The 16,276-nt window shown below is 39.0% G+C and overlaps 1 protein-coding gene and 1 pseudogene across 4 annotated transcripts in view; one reads left to right on the forward strand and one right to left on the reverse strand.

Annotated features, from left to right (window-relative positions):
• The window catches only part of LOC120540355 (kelch domain-containing protein 8B-like), a 472,238-nt gene that overhangs the window by 10,558 nt on the left and 445,404 nt on the right, over positions 1-16,276 (reverse strand). The window lies entirely within an intron of this gene.
• LOC120541804 lies at positions 4,919-5,073 on the forward strand (annotated as a pseudogene).

Genomic DNA, 16,276 nt, shown 5'->3' on the forward strand with positions numbered 1-16,276 from the left:
TGCCATAAACAGCATATGAGGTTCTGGACTTTGTGATGGTGCACACAGGCCAACTATTGTGGTGATGGACAACCTGTTCCAGACACTTTTATCATAAATGTATGTGTAAACATTTTATCTTGTCAACAGCACTTATCTGAAATTTGAGTTTCTCATCTACAATTTGAGTCATACACTATCTAGTCATCCCATCCTATTATAATACAAGTTATACACTTAGATAACATAAAATAAAACAAAATATATAGAATTGAAACAAAAATGAAAACGTTCTCACAGTGCCACTCACTAGGCCTCGCGGTGCAGCTTGATATAAAACAGCTCTGAGTGAAGTCCCATGGGGAGTTCATTTACATGTCTTTGCATTCCGATCAAGCAGATTGCACCTTGCTGTTATACAGTGCCTGCAGTCACAAAATGATGATCGTCCATTCCAAAACACATCTCGGCCTGGTGACTGTCTGTGTGGAGTTTGCACATTTTCCAGAATCCATAACTGTTTTCTCTTGGCCCTCCAATTTCTCCTCTTTTCCTATATAATAGCCATTAGTTTCCAAGACATTAGGTTGTTCAAAACACAAACTGTAGTGTGCTATTTGGACAGATGAAAGGATTGTAGGTAAGATGTTCGCCACGGTTTGGGACGTATGTACATCTTGGGTCAGTAAGTAAGCAAAAAATATAATTAAAGCCCATCTCAAAAACAGGGCAGACGTCACTCGGGATATAAGTGTTTTTTTGTTTTTCATTCTGAAATCACTAACAGCTTTTGATCCACCTTTGTCTCCTCAGATCTCGAAACTCCAATCAGAGTTATGTTTGCTTGTTAAGACTTCTATTGTACAGATTGTGAGTTAATTTCAATGTATTTTCATATGGTTTTGTTAGCTTATTGTAGTTTTGTGCATTTCCTGGTGTCGTGTACAATGCTGTGATAATGTTATTGTACACTGTAGTGTTTTCGTGTTTTGATGTTGGCTGCAGCACTGGCTACCAATTATGGCATCTGCCAATAAATTTCCAGTTCAGGTTTGGTGGACTGAATTGATTTGCGAGTGTGTGAGTGTGCTGTGCAAAAAACTGGACCTCAATCCAAGGATGATATCTGCCTTGTGTCTGATGCTGCACAAATTGGCTCCTGCCTGCTATGCGCCTGTAAAATAATAATGAAGAAGTTCAAAAGATGAATGAATGAATAAATAAGTGCGTGCACAATGTCTGTGATAGTAGTGCAGTTTACAGCTTACAACATTAAATACGTCACCAAACGTTAAGCTTTTATGAAATAATTATATAAAAGATTCCAAGAGCAACTGCCACAGAAATAAGGCTTGAAAAAAATTGACTTTACACAATAAAAATAAAAAAATTATCTCAATGAAGTGAATCCACAAAAATTTCCTAAGTGTGCAGTAATCTAAGAATTTCTACTTTTCGTAGTACAGGCCCTTTTCTCTAGGTGTTTTTTTTTTTCTTAAAATTGTTTATTAGTAGAACAGGGGTACTCAGCTCCAGTCCTGGGGGTCTGCAGTGGGTGCAAATTTTAGCTTTAACCTTATTTTTAATTAGAATCCACTTATTTACTACTAAAGCAATAGGTTTTTTTTATTGTTCTTAGTTTTAGTTGACTTGTTGGTTACTATTCAGAACCCTTAAGTGTCTATTTTAGTTTTAAACAGCTGTATTTAGGTTTTGTTTCCTTTTTTCTTTACCAGCCATCAATTAATAATGAGGTACAAATGACAAAGGAATCACAGGCTCCCCAACTAACATGTTTCCATTTAAGCCTGTATATATGAATCATGACATATCTGTGTTAATACAATGTTTTGAAACAAATGAGAAAAGGAAAAGAACCAAGAGGTACAAATCTGTTCCAGACCACAAAACATATAAATAATGTTCTCAGAAAACAATGAATCTATAATGTGATTGGTCTTGGAGGAATGAAAGCTTTAACAAGCCATATATTAATTAAACACCAAGTTTCGTTATCTGCTAGGCCTAACATCTACCTACAAAACTATTTGGAATGAAAACCTGCACCCAATGCAGACCTCCAGGACCAGGAGATCAGTACCCCTGTACTAGAGTACTACTTTGACCATTAGAAAGCTTGGTGAGTCTCTTACAGGCCCCAATTTAAGGACATATTAGATTAATGATAATGGGGTGGAACGGTTATTCACACAGCTTCCATTTTGATCAGTAGAGTAGAGACACACCAGCAAGAGAAAGCTTGAAATTAATTCTATCCTGCCACCATCCGTATCCCCTTTCGGGCAGGTAGAATAAAAAGCCATTTCAAATATTGGAGGTCACAATTTCACTAGCAGACATGCAAGACAGAAGATGACGCTTCTGCCGCTCTGTGCAGATTGAGACATTGAGGCACTAGAGGGCGTCACAGCATTATTTTTCGCAGCAGCTCATTATTTTTTTTGACTTAATGAATTGTCAATTAAATGGAGTCTCCTGGCTGGAGTCTTAACTCTTCTTGTTTATACTGTTATACCTTTACAGGAGAAAGGGTGAGAAGTATTCTAAAAGGCTGTATTTTGAAGAACGTTGTTACCCTGTTCAGACATTTGCTTACCTTACCATTACTCATGTGATCTTGTTTCTGCTACTTTCAAAACTAATACTTACTTTGGCAGTGACATTCATGTCTCTGGTGACTCTTTCTATGAAGTCAGCAGACAGATTGGGAGAGCAGGGGGCACTCATGAGCTCACAGGAAAGGGCTGTGTGGTGCTGCTGACATCTATGCTAAAGGATTTAAGTGCAAGTCCCAGTGTTTCCTGTCTTGCTATATGGTTGTGAGACATGGGCACTATCCAGTGACCTGAGATGAAGACTGGACTCCTTTGCTGCTTTGTCTCTTTGGAGAATCCTTGGGTAATGCTGGTTGGACTTTGTGTTGAATAAGCGATTGCATATGGAGTCCCGAATTAGGCTTACGGCACTACAGCCATGCAGCGCAATTCCCTGAGGATGAGGTCCCCTTTGTTGAGGACCTAAGTGGCTGGACCAGGCCAAGAGGACACCTACATAACACCTGGCTCCAGCAGATAGAGGGTCATTTCTGGAGGGTGGGACTGGACCGTATGTCTGCCTGGGGGCGTTGCCAACCAGGATCCCGGGCTGTTTGATTGTGTGGTGGGTGCGGTAACGAGCTGTACCAGTGCATGCTCCCAAACCTGACCTGACCTGAGTGTACTTGGTTATAAAACAATGTTAGGATGGTTATAGTTATTCTGCTCTACTTGGCGGCAAACTAATCAATAAAGAAATCTATGATTCTGCTGCCTATCTGTCAGTAAAACCTGTTTCTTACAGATTGTTAGTCACTATGAAATGCAAAAAACACACAAAAGTACAAACAAACAGCACAGAGTGGCGGCTCTTTGGCTAAGGATCTGTGCTGGTATCTGGAAGGTTGCTAATTCAAATCCTGTTACTTCTAGAAGGGATCCTACTCCTTTGGACCCCTGAACAAAGCCCCCAACCTGAAAATTGCTCCAGGGCTGCTGTACATTGGCTGACCCTGCGTTATGATCCTCAAAGTTCATGAAAAAAGATAATTCCCTCTTGGAGATTAATAATGTTTATCAAAACATTTAATCAAACATGCAGAAAAGTTCCAAATACATTGTACATACTAACCATCTGATAGCATCAGAGATCATATGTTAGAAAACCAACATCTGTGGATCAGGGGACAACTGCGAGGACGGACAGATACAGAGTGTTTTTTTAATATCAAACATTTATATACAGTATTACAAACACCCACAAATCTTAGTGACAGAAATAGACAGGCATTCTGTCCAGGATTAGTTCCCTGCGCTCAATGCTGTTGGGACATCCCAGCCACCCAACATCCTGAAATGATCTGGGCAGGACTGGTCATGTTATATTAAGTTACGTAAAAGTGGGTTATATCATAAAAGATGGCAACTGCACTGTGGCCAACTGCAAGGCCCTGTCATTTCTGGAGCTGCACTCCCATCTATAAATGGCATTTATGACAAGAGATGACTGAAGAAAGCCATTTACATTATGACAGACCCCATAGACTGCAGTAACCAACTCTTTGTACTTCTGTTCTTCAATATATAAGATCATGCCATACTACTGAAACAGTTTCCCTCCTTAGGCCATCAAAGTGTAAACTGTTAACTTCTATTACAATTATCTGCTTTACATGTGACAAAGAATGCATACCAAAGGACTACCAGTCACTTTGCATTAGCGATTCAATGTTAGTGATCATCCAAAGCTCATTTTCTTGTATTGTGTAGTTGCTACTGGTTCTGTCTGATGCATGTTGTGTGTTTATATGTGATATCCATCCATCCATCCATTTTCCAACCCACTGAATCCGAACACAGGGCCACGGGGGTCTGCTGGAGCCAATCCCAGCCAACACAGGGCACAAGGCAGGAACCAATCCCGGGCAGGGTGCCAACCCACCGCAGTGTGATATTATATCATTAATTATTTTATTGTCATTGTGGCATCAAAAACAGCAGCCTGAATTGAAATGTAAACATTTTAATATGCAGGTCTGATTTCCCTTCAGTGGCTTATTCAGTCTACATCAGTTCCTGAAGAGGAACAGCACTAAGAAGAAGTTTCTCCTGGCAACAACTTTGCAGACAAACTGCAAATATAAACTAATAGTACAAAATGATGGAAGTAAATAGTTTATCAATATTTATACGCTGTACTGAGTAATGCCGTATCGACTGAAGCAGTTTGTAAAATTAATACAATTTTTTGCACATTGTGAGCATACAACTGGATGACATGACATGTAGATTTTGAAACACAAGCAACATGAGATTTTTTTTTCATGCATGTTTTTTTAGACTCTTTGCTGTTGTCCAGCGTTGGTCACCATAGGCTTGCATTCTTACTTAACTGGCAGGGGAGATACCAGAATCAGTAAGGTTGTTCTCCCTGTGCTTGGTATGTCCATTGCACTCCAGGTTTGCTGTGATTTCCCCAAATGCGTGAAACTCGACTGCAAAGTGTGTGGTGGTATGAGACAGCATTTGCACTCTCACCTGATTTCTTGTGAATTTCCCCTTGGGAGTAATAAAGCTTATCTAATCTAACCTCATAAACATTGATATGTCTCTTCTCCATGAAAACATTAACCAACCAACCAACCATTTTCTAACCCGCTGAATCCGAATACAGGGTCACGGGGGTCTGCTGGAGCCAATCCCAGCCAACACAGGGCACAAGGCAGGAACCAATCCTGGGCAGGGTGCCAACCCTGAAAACATTAGACTAACATTTTTTCTTGGCTATCACTACCAACTACCTGGGGTAAGTAACATATAAATACGGGAATTACCTTTAAATAAACCACAGACAGAAGATAGGAGCCAACATTGGTTTTGCCTTTTGTTTTCACCAAATTCAGAGACATCATTCAAGTGGACTCCATGACTTTGAGTTGTGGGAGACTATCACAGTTCTAACAGAAAATCTGCACGAGCTCAGCTCGAACATTTGGAGTGCACATGAGTAGTAATCCAACCCAGAATTCAACTGAAAATCTAATATGGTAATTGAGGCTGCTTTGTAACTATCTGGCTTGTGATGGGAAGCTGAATGATACACAGAGTTGAATAAAAATATACTATTCCAATATCTCAAAAAACACCATCATAAGACATATTTTTCATTTAATACTGTCAATTAGTTGTGATTGGTTTAATTTTTGAGATTCTTAATGTAGGTAGGTAGGTAGGTTTCTATTATCTCAGAGTTACTGTACATTTGTTTGCAGCAGAAAGCAGAGAATTTGTTGCACAGATGCAAGTGTTGTAGTGGAATGAATACCTGATTTTGACCTGTCTATTGGATAAAAGGAGTGTTACAGAAAAAAGTCAGAGCCTTGCGAGGTCCTGACATCAAGGGCGAAGTTGGCTGTGTTCTACCTGTCACAAGATAAAGCAGCAGGGTTATTTATCAGATGAACCTTAAAGACCGCAAAAGTTAAATACCAGGAAATCAAAAAATCAGACACCAAATCCAAAATGTTAAGCAAGCTCACAGTTGTGAAATGATTGTGATGATTTCTTAGAATATAACTCACTTCAGACACACCAATGAACTTACTGTATACTTTAAAATACACAGTCGTGGCTGTCAGTACACATACTGTGCCAACTAATAAATAGCAGTCATACAATGTTATTCTGTTTGTTTCTGTTCTTCTTTTCACAAAAAATATGAGGGGGAGTCAAGCTAAAGTTAAAAAATGGGATTTATTAGAAAATGGAGCGAACCTGATAATGTCATTTCTCAATGCTCTTGTGCCACCTGCCTGGCAGTGCCGGGATTCCAGCAAAATAAAAGGTTTTGTCTTATCCTTGCCACCACTCGTGCACCCAAGTTATTGTTGAATACTACATGCCAAGGGGTACTACAGTCACTAGTGCAAGTTACTGTAATTTGCTGGAGACCAATGTGAAGCCTGCTATCCGACCCAAGTGGCAGGGACTGCAGTCTCATGGAGTCCTTTCACTCCAAGAAAATACCCGTCCGCCCACACACTACTAAGAACATCAAGGCTTGTCTGGAGAAAGTGATGTTTGAGGTATTGTCACATACTCCTTACTCATCAGATTTGGCACCGTGTGATTTCCACCTTTTTGGACTGCTAAAAAAACATCTGGGTGGTCGTCAATTCAAGACAGATGTGAAGAAAGTGGCGCACGAGTGGTGGAGAGGACAAGACAAAACCTTTTGTTCTGCCACAATCTTGGCACTTCCAGGGAGGTGGTGCAAGTGAATTGAGAAGAATGGAGACCACATTGAGAAATGGTTGCCAGTTTCTGATAAATCCCATTTTCAAACTTTAGCTTGACTCCCCCTCTTCTATTTCTACATACAAAACCCACTATATGTTAAGTAGATGATACCACACTTTGAGATCTAATAGAGGAATGACAGTCTTTCTCCATTCTTGCTCCTGGACATGTCCGGCTCAAATACATGCTGTTTTTAATGCCTAGGAACTGAAATAAGTAACATAGCCAATGAACAGAAGAAAGATTGTTATTTAATATTATATTTTTATGATGCTAATGCCTCTAAATTATTTAATATTGCAAAACAAATATTTTTCGAAAAGTTTTAAAGGCATGGGCAAAAGATATTCATATAAGCAAAAATGAATAAATAGTTATTTGTAGTTTCTGCCACTGGTTGATTTAAGATTCTAATGTTGATTTTTTATTTTTCACATTCTTTTTTTAAAATTGTATATCAAATAAAATTGTATATCACCACAAAATTCTTCAAATGCACACAAGCTACCTACTGTGTATTGTGGCGCCGTTACCATATCAAATTCAACGTCAGAAGGCTATTAGTGCATGTATAATGTTTATTCAGATCACCATGTGCCTTGCATGCATTCAGACTTGTAACTCCATGTTTATGTACTGTAGTATTTTTTAATATATGCATCCATGGGGGTTAGTTGCTGAAATTCATATTCAATCCCTTCTCATTGTAAGACATGGAAATATGCCGCTTCTGCACAATGTTCTGTCACTGCAGTTTTTAAATATGATTTCAGACATCTTGGGGCTCCATTAAAGGTCTTTTATTACTGTATTTGTTGAAGCTTCCACAGAATCGCATAATGTGCACTTACATTTTTTATGTGGATGACTCAGTGCTGCCTCACCCATCGCTAGCTTCTGCTCGACTCATATTATCAGCTTCTTTACAATTAAATATACCCTTGGGCTGCTTAAGGCAGACAGGAGGGAAAATTGGAGTATTAGCTGGAACGTGAATGGAACAGATTTCTTTATTCCTTATGCAAAAAGATGGTGCATGAAACAAAAGGTAAGGGGTAACGGAAAATACTTAATTTCAGTCTTTTTATTACATTTTCATTCAATTAGTTACTTTTTTGAGGATTCAAACACTGATTTTGGGATTTGTTTTTTCTTAAAATGATAGGAAGATAATGCAAAACTGTGAATTTTACCTTGGGATTAATAAAGTATCTATCTATCTATTTAACTAATATTAAACTCATCTCTCCGACACAATTAAATGTGTAGTCCAGCTCAAAGCTCAGATAAATAAAATATAAATAAATACTAACAAATGTACTGAAATATATTTGAAGAAACTATTATATTTAATCATTACATGCCTATAATTAATACATACAGTAAAACGCTAAAATGTTACTTAATGTGAGTAAGAATATCTTTTGGTGCCACCCTCACACAATAAAAACAACCAAAATCTAAAATCTCCTGTAGGGAGAACAGAAGTAACAAAGTACACAAATGGAAAACAAACTTGAGCTGCCCCACTGGGCCCAGCAAGACCGTAACAACATTCTGCCTGTCAGATGAGGTCTCCTGTCCGTACAAACTGTGCTTCAAGTATCACATAACTCTTACACTCGCCTCACAGACTCTTCTCCTTCAGTCTGTTCACTCTGTCTACCTCTGCTCCAGTCGAGCCCTTGTCCCAACTCTTCTTCAAGTCCCAAGCTCAATGGGACACTTCTGGAAATAGCTTTGGATATCCATCTTGGACATACTTTCTGGACCATCCAAGGAATCATTTCTGGAGTTCCAAACACTTTCTGAAAATCCTGTGGTCAGCCCCCTGAAGGCACGCTCTGGAAGCCACAGAGACGTGTGCGTTAGTGAGCCATAATTTACACTTACAAGGCCAGGCACACTTGGTTGCCTTGATGTTGCCTAACCTTCCTTGTAGCAGGACCCCCTCTGCTGATGCATAACACTTTGGGGAAGTTGTATGTTATGATCATGTTTTATTATTCAAGTTCCAGGACAACACACACGGTTTATTTACAGCAGGGGAGCATTTTCTCTCTTCCAACAGCACAGTAGCTAAGCACAATATAAATCTCAGTCTTTTACTTTACTTCTCTTCTCTTCCTCTTTCTTTCAGTCCATCCACCTCCACTCCTTCTTAGGCAAGCTTTGTCCACCTCCTCTCAACTCTGGCTCGCTGAATGAATTGAGGCGGCTCCTTTTATTCAGGTCCCAGGAGTGATTCCAGGAGGCTCATCAGTATTACCTGGTATCACTCCCAGGTGTGGTGGAAGTCCTCTATAGGGACCTGGCGGCCCTGCCGGAATCTGTGGTGCCGCAACCACCCTGAAGGGCTGCCCTCTAGCGTCCCAGGGGAGGTATTGCATCATTGATGCTCTCTCCCCTGGTCCTTCCATTCTGTTGGCGTCCCAGCGTGTATACACATTTTTTGCTGTCCTATTCTTGCTCATGCTAAACCTAATTATGTCAGCAGTTTTTACTTTAGAAATGTATGAGTATTTAATGTTATCAAAAAATATTTTGTATCATTTCTAACTACATCTTTGAGTCTCATTGGCGCCGACATTTTAAAGCATTTAGTTGTAGTGTTGCCTGTCCAGCCAAAAAAGCATATAATATAAAAAAAAAACTGAGTTAGTCCTTACTGAGTCTAAACTGACACTGGCAAAGACTTGAAGCTTCAATCCTTCCATTACAGTATGTTGTGGAGGATTGCCGGCTTCTGGTTCCGGTCCTCACCCCCAGGCCTCTAGGAGGAGCTCTCCCGACAGCAGGATCGTGCCCCGAGGTCCAGCAGGGCCTCATGGACTTTGTAGTGTTTATACACAGCCCTGCTGGATACCTTGGGGGCCACCAGGAGTCGCTGTAGGGGGGCTTGTGGGCTCTTTTGTGCCTTATGAACCGGGAGTACGTCACGGTCACATGACAGGAAGGAACGACGTGCTCCCAGGTTGAAGAAAAGGACTGATTACCCTGACCCAGAAGGAATAAGGAACTGTGGACTGATTGGGCAGGAACACCTCCGGGTCAGGGGCTATAAAAGGACTATGGCTCAGTCCAGACGCAGAGCTGAGCTGGGAGGAAGGGTGGCTAAGTGTCTGGGAGTTGGAGGATTGATTAAGAGTATTGCAGTGTTGATAATTTATGAGTAGTGTGGAAGGTGCTTGGTGCACTGAGGAACAGAAAAATAAAGAGTCTGGGACTTTTATCCAGTGTCTTGCGTGGTACTTGAGGGTTTAAGGGAGTACTAGCACCCCCTACTGCCACAATGTACTATACATGATTACATAAAGGCAAGAGCCTTCATGTTACTCTGGATAACACTTTCTTTTGCTGCTCGCATAAATAATATTTCCAGGATTGCTTTTTTCATTTTCAAAACATCTCTAGCTAATGCCCTGCTTTAACACATCACACCACCAAAGTTCTTGTTAATGTCTTGGTTACATCTCACTTTCACTACTGCAGTGCTATTTGTCTGGCATTCCCAATACATTTCTTCATTGACTTCAACTCATCCAGAACTCTACAGCAAGGATTATTGCATGCTGTAAGCTCACTGAACATTTCACACTTCTACTCTTAAAACTTCCTTTGAATAAACTTTTGAGATTTTGCTCTTGACATTTTATGTCCTTCATAATTTTATCTATCCTATTCCTTTTTTCCGATTTATATTCCTCTCCACAATCTACAGTCTCTACAATCCTCATCAGAAGGTTTACCTTTCATTCCATAATTTTAGTCCTACTGCTACTAAAGCCTTCTATCCCATTGCACTCAAACCCGGGAACTCACTTCCTCATCACAATTGATCACTGGACTCTATAAAAGAAATTCAAAACTGCTGTTAAAACTCATCTCTAAGTTGGTCCATGGACTTTGAATTGCTCTTTATCGTATTTTTTTTTCTTAATGATATTCTTTTATATTAATATTGATTGTATGCTTTGTAAGGTGATCTTGAGCATCATGAAAGACTCCATCAAATAAAATGTAATCTTATTATTATAACTTTATTATAATTATTGTAATCGCACTGTGGAGCCCATAAACTGTGATAGCTTGGCCCTGGGATCCTTCAGTTCTTGTCACAATATATTTTGTTGTGTATGCTGAATGCACAAGAGCGTAAATATTTACTCTAATAGATAATGCACATTGAAAGATCAATTATTCAACTCCAATTGTAAATGTTTTTGTATGCTCCATCAGTTAACTGTTTGGTAACAAATCTTTGTGTTTTGATACAGTTTTATTAATGAACTAGTCACGTGATCTGTCAAAGATAGGTAATAGAGTAAATTTAAAAATATTAGGGGGCTTCGCCCACTGCTCACTTTGCTCGCCAACCCCTGGACATGCACCACGTGCCAGCCAGTTTGCGTCTGTGCCGCTCGTGTATGTGGATTTCACTTTCACCAAACAACAAATCTTTTCATTCTCGCAGATACACCTCTTCATTGGGAAGAAACGCTACTTTTCCCTGATGGCAACACGAATTAGACGATCTACAAGTCTCCGACTTAAAGTTTAAATCTAAACAATATATTCGATCACTTTTCGCTGATCCATTATTTCACAGAGTAATAATTTCCATTTGTTTGTGCTAATGCGATCTTTACTATCATTTTTTGAGATTTTCGAATTTTAGTACTTTTATTATCTCTAACCTGCTTTGCAAGTTTATTGTGCCATTGTTTTTGAATTCTTTACGATGTTCTACTTTGTCATCTACTCTTTCTCTTTTATTTCCGACCCCGGGCGTGGTTAAACCTCTTGACACAAAATCTCATCTCGCGAGACTTGAAAGTATCTCTCAGAAAAAGTCATGTCTCATCCCAGGCTAAAAAGTCTCGTCTTGTCCCAGGATTTTTTTTATATAATAGGGAGATTTGATATCTCTTGCTCTATGTGTATCTTCACCGCCTTTCCACTGTATTCACATGTGTCTAAACTTCTATTCACCAGCACCTCTGTAAAAAGTATTCCCATAAAGCCTGCTTCTCAGACTGGGTCATTGTTTTTGTGGCACCAGGCTCACCTCCCGTTCACTTTTAGACTTCCTGTCTTTGCAGGCGACTCTCAGGGTGCCTCCTAATCCGTCACTATTTCTTGTGTCTCGCATTCACACTTTCTGTTCCTATGTATCACCAAACCCCCACTGACCAATCCGTTTGCTCTATGGAACCAAACACACACAGATCTTAGCGTTTTATTATATAATAGATACATTTTCTATTTATGTTACTCTCTAAACAGGTAAAGAGACATCTGATTTTATGCTTCTAGACCTCAAAAAAATCTAAATCTGACCCAAAATTTAATTTACAATCATGAACAAAATGTCTGCAAAGATGAACATAGAATGATAGTTAAGAAAATTGTAAAGTTTCAATAAAATGATTTTACCTTACAAAAAAGAGCTGTCAGAAAAAATTATAAGCATGACTTTTGCGACCAAACTTTGGAAACAAAATGTATGTGGTATTTCTATGTACTGTAGGTATGTCTAAAACTGTATCTCACAAATACTTAACAAAAGTTGATAACTTGTGAAAGGAAATTATTTGAGAAAGGGTAAATAAGTGCAACTGAAAGAAGACCATGAGAAAAATGCTGCTCAGTTCAACAGAAGGTACTTCATAATTCATTTATTGGCATCTTTCCACTGACAGGTTTCTCATTTCTCTCACACATTGTTTGATTATTTCATTCTGTTGTGGTCCTGCATCATAGACACAGCCAATCAGGTGAAGGTGCACTTTACAAATGATGTGTGCGTTAGGAGTGCAAGCTTGATAAATTCTTTGAGTGTAGAGGTTTTTTTTCTCTAAACAAATACATGAATAGTCATTTTCTATTCCCATTTGTCATTGACTTTCAACATTATTTTAGTAACACCATGGTCTGGAACATAATGTATGAATATAATTTCTATCATTTTCATTTTGCTCTGATATAGTATTTTTATTTCTCATTGTTTTGGCTTTTATCAGTAAGGTGCTGCCAGTTTACATCTGCAGGCGCAGCACAGCACATTTGCACTATAATGCTGGAGGTGTGTGCAGTAAAGCATCCTGATTTTCTTTAAGGAAAAGCATTTTTCTGAAACTAGTGCTCAAACAACAACCAAAAGAAAGTCATTTTAGTGACAAAAACTGTAATCTGTAATTGACTTGTGTTTTGTTTTTGACTTGGACTCTCGCCCAGTCCTAGTAATATGAGGAGAGATACTCTATATAAAGAACTCCATTTGTAGACTTTCCAAATATCCCTGTCTAATGTCCTGCTGTCTCCCAAGCGAAAGACCTTTACAATCTGTGCCTCCCACTTCCAACGTGTTCTATCAAACATAGTAACATGGGGTTTTTCCTATTTATACATGTATACAAAATTCTAAGTTGGGGGCTGTTGACTACAATTTGGAAAGTAGAAAATATAATTTTATTGCTATGTTCTTTTTTTATGATGTAATAAAGGAAGCTGGCTTGACTTATGTAGGAAATTTAAAAGGCAAAGTAAGAAACAGGATGTGAAGCCTCAAAGCTTTAGTTGAAACATGCAGGGATCAAAAGCCAGAGACCACATGAAACCAAAATACCAGAACAAATTTGGTCAGCAAATGCATAGGTCAATACACTTGTAAGGTTTCACATTGTGATGTCCCGGTGTTTATTAAGTACAAAGAATTAAAGTGTCACAGTGTAATAAATAGACTAGACACATCCTCGACAAAATCATGTCCACAGCTCAGTGTCCCCTGGAGTGCAATAAATAGAATTAAAACACAGTAAAGTCAATCATAAGGTTCCATCTATTCCACTGCCAGAACACACAGACAAATCCCTCTCATCATGGCCCTCCACAACACGCTCTGCCACCTCAGACTTTACCCACAGACCCTTTGCAAAACAGAATGGGGTTACCACCATGTTCTCTCTCTAATGAAAGACAAAGCCCTCTCTAATCTCCTCACCACTCTCCACACTGATGTTGCAGCTCAATGGATTTTGTCCCCGTTGAGTTCCTTCTTCCTGCAACGGCTCACCACCAATCCCTCTGCTTACTTTAAATCTACATAATCAGCAGATTCAAACACTGCCCCTCTGCAGAACTCACCAACGGCCATTCGCTCTGTTCCCCAGATTAACAATCAGCAGATCTGAGGCCATTCGTTCTGCTGTCTCCACTCGTAAGCCTCACCATACACTGGACTTCTTTCATTCATTTCTCTCAGTTGTCGCATAGCACTTACCCTACTCCTTTTAAACATCTGCTTATCCCAGCTGACGCTTTTCGAACACCATGTTGCTTCCTTAGTCATTAACTTGAGCAACCGCACGTGTGAGTTGTCTTTCAGTGCCGATTAAGCCACTGAGAAGTGCACTAAAACCATTAAAATCATTACTAAATTAATCACAATACGACTTTTAACACAGGTACACTAAGACGTTTACAACTGCTAATGAAACACACTTCAATGATATGTTTTTTAGTCAAAAGTAGTGTACTGCCATCTTTAAAAAATATAAAGAATTATTTTTATTATTATTAAACTAAGGGGCTTCGCCCCATGCTTGCTTTGCTCGCCAACCCCCTGCCTGCGCTACAAGCCAGCCACTTCACGTCTCTACCGCTCACGTATGTGGATTTCACTTTCAACAAACAACAAAACTTGTAATTCTCATGGAGACGCCTCTTTATTGGGGGAAAAAACACTACTTTTCCCTGATGGCAACATGAATTAGACAATCTACAAGTCTCCAACTTAAAGTTTAAATCCGAACAATATATTCGATCTCTTTTTGCTGTTCTGTTATTTCACCGAGTAATAATTTCCGTTTGTTTCTGCTAATGCGATCTTCACTATCATTTTTTCGAGACTTTCGAATTTTCATACTTCCATTATCTCTAACCTGCTCTGCATGTGTATTGCACCAACGTTTTTGAATTCTTTGTGACATTCTACTTTGTCATCTACTCTTTGCCTTTTATTTCTGGCCCTGGGCGTGGTTAAATCTCTTGGCACAAAGTCTTTTCTTGCAGGACGTGAAAGTATCTCTCTGAGAAAGTCAGGTCTCGCCTTTCGTCCCAAGATTTTTTTTTATTATAATATAGAGATAGTCTCTGAATCATGATAGATACATAGACAGATAGATATGTCTGTCATGTGTTTTCGACCTGGTGATCATGTGACTGCAATGCACTTCTTTGCCAAGAACAAAATGGCAACTTTTGTCAGAATAAAAAACTAAATTTTGGTGATTATGATCCAAAACAAAAAGCAAAACGGCACAAAAACGTAATAAGCCTAAAGATAATTTTCACAACAATTAAACAAAAAAAAAACTTAACAAAAATATTTAGAATGCTATTTTACAGGTTCAAAAATGCTAAATTCATTACTGTTTATAGATCATGGATTACAGACAAGAACATCTAAAAGAGTGACTTCCTTGAACAAAGTTGTAGCTCACCTGAACAGATTACAGCAAGCTTGCTTTAATTTCTGTTTCTCATGTAACCAATGACATGTGCCAACTGAAAAGAATTTTTTTCAGGCTGACAGTGATGGACGGTCTTGCCATAAATCACAGTTTGTGCTAATTTAACAATGCTTAGGGTGAGCCGAATGTGATGTACGAGACCCCAAAAGAGAACCACACTAGGGGAGGAAAGCAATTAGAAAGACATGCCTTAGTAATACTTCTGTCAAAACTAACCCATTGGTCCTGGCACTGCAGGGAAATGCACAATTGTCTCCTCATCAAGGAACTGTCTGATATCTGCAACCTTCACTCGTTTTTTTTTTAAGTCACCAGTTAAAAATGATCCCCATGGCAGATCCATCACAGTCACAGATGCACATGTGTGCACCTACCGGTACAGTGGCGTGCTCTGCATAAAGAAGGCCCAACATATGTGGAAAATGAAAATATGTTATCTCGTCTAACTGTTTTACTCAGAATGGTGTGGTGAAACAGAAAATAAACCAAGCAAGGTGCGGTAACAGCATTTATTACTTTAGTTTAGGAAGCCTGCACTCAGATTGTCACCAACTGCACACAGAATGAATTAGTAAGCTGCTTTACATACCTGTCTTGAACAATTATATTTTCATGAATGAATCTGACACATTTACTGAAAAAATTACCTAATTAACTGCCTTCATTTAATTTGTCAGGTTAGAAGTACCTGTACGATAAACTAATACAGCCTAGCAAATATCTACAACTATTTTTACCATGCAATAGTTTATTTAAAAAGAAAAAAGGGTCTGGGAACGCTGCTCCCCATTATTGTGACACATAAATGTAAGTCATATATAAACACAACAAGATTAGAGGAAAAACCTTGTCATCCATACAATTGTTTTCTTTGCGATTTCTCCTCCTCACGGCTTTCATTTCTCATTC

Source organism: Polypterus senegalus, chromosome 12 (genome assembly GCF_016835505.1).
Source record: "Polypterus senegalus isolate Bchr_013 chromosome 12, ASM1683550v1, whole genome shotgun sequence".
NCBI classification, from domain to species: Eukaryota; Metazoa; Chordata; class Cladistia; order Polypteriformes; family Polypteridae; genus Polypterus; species Polypterus senegalus.